The 1745-nt window shown below is 42.2% G+C and overlaps 1 pseudogene; it reads right to left on the minus strand.

Annotated features, from left to right (window-relative positions):
* LOC110310790 overlaps positions 1 to 94 on the minus strand; it is a 3424-nt pseudogene extending 3330 nt beyond the window's left edge.
* Between the last annotated feature and the right edge of the window lie 1651 nt (positions 95 to 1745).

The following is a 1745-nucleotide window of genomic DNA, read 5'->3' on the forward strand; positions in this document are numbered from 1 at the left end:
GAGGGGCATCTGGGTTCTTTCCAGCTTCTGGCTATTATAAATAAGGCTGCTATGAACATAGTGGAGCATGTGTCCTTCTTACCGGTTGGGACATCTTGGGATGTGTTTTTAATATATGTGCTCACCAAGCCTGTGCTGAATATTCATCTGTACCAGCTCTGGTTAGGAGCAAGGGATACAGGGTGGAGGCATCCAGGCACCAGACCTCATGGGCTTTACAGTGCAGTGGAAGGAGACTGTTCAGTAACAAGTGTTGACTGGTAAGGATGGGGTGGAGATGGACAGACGAGATAGTCATCATCCCAGCAGGCAAGATCTTCCAAACCCAGGGCATAGCCATCGTTTCACTGTCTTTCCCATTCATTTCTCATGTTTATCCTGTACTACTTTATAAAACAGTTACTCTATCCTGTACCTCTACCAGAGGAACGCAGTGTCCCCAGAGTCCAAGTCAGTGTGTATTATTTTCCGAAATTACATTTCTTGACAGTTTTGTGGATGAGTTGATTTTAGGGGTTGTCTCCATAACAGTTGTGCCACTATTGTACAAGTGGGTGTATCTTGACAATGAACATTTAAAAAATATAATCAAGTTGATAGTGAAAGTTAACACTCTCAGCTGGACAGACTGAGCTCAGAGATCTGACTCTGCTTCACACACCTCATACTTCACGGAGTCAGTGAGCTGTCCCTGAGATATCCTTTTTGTAGGCACAGCAAAAGTTAAGTGAGGATACATGGAAGAGTACAAAGGCACTTGGCCTGGGCTTCATACTAGTGCATCATTTCTCTTGTATTCTACCAAATAAATTCATGTACCTAGGCTGGGATCAGAGTTGGAGAGTATTATCAATCTATACTATAGTACTATAGGTGAAACCTATAGTAAGAATGACTCATTGAGTCACTCATGTATAAAGCACAGCCTTCCACTAGAGAAGTGACTTCCCTGGTGGACACTGTGTGAAAAAAACCCCACCATGTAACCCATTTGTCTCAGATGTTTTAAAATTATGAATACAACCCACGAGAGAATAGCAGTTTGCATTCAGCTTTGTCCTGCTGGTTGATGGCAGTGAGTACTTTCATAAATCCTTTAGAAAATAGATTCCATTTTTCAAGAAGCCTCAGCTGTCAGAATCTGATTTCCTGGTTGAATGAAATGGCCTTGTTATTCAAATCCTTTGGGTGTAAATTTATTTTTCATGAATTTACTCAAGAAATTGATTACAATTCCCTTCCCACCTTGTGTCGTGAGTTGTATAATTGGAAGTTTAGCGAGAAGAGATCGAAATAACTTTAAATGACTCTCCTCCCCCCAAATTTTCAGACTAGGAGACTTTGGGCTTTCTTAGCTTTTATGTCTTCGGTCTTTTAAAAACATCAATGCCTATTGGGTTTTTCATCTGTTTGCTTTTGAGAAACAAAGTCAAAGAAAGGGCTACGGTTGCTTGTCATCCTTGTCCCCACTACAACTGATAGCGCCGAGGCTGGGGAAGAAATCTGAGGCAATGCCTCCTTTCTGTCACATGCCAGACGAATCCTGTTTGTTTCTCTCGGTGTCTCTGTCTGTCACTGATGGAGATATGGATAGTCTCAAGTTTCAGTGTGATGGCAACGTTTCTCACTCATTCAAAATCTATCAGGATCTTCACGATAGAAGAACATCTTAGGGGATTCGCTGCAACTCTTTGACGCTAGAACACCTGGAGCCCACAGGATGTGACCAGGGCCAAACACTGCAT

The sequence above is a fragment of the Mus caroli genome, chromosome 15 (assembly GCF_900094665.2).
Source record: "Mus caroli chromosome 15, CAROLI_EIJ_v1.1, whole genome shotgun sequence".
Lineage (NCBI taxonomy): Eukaryota > Metazoa > Chordata > Mammalia > Rodentia > Muridae > Mus > Mus caroli.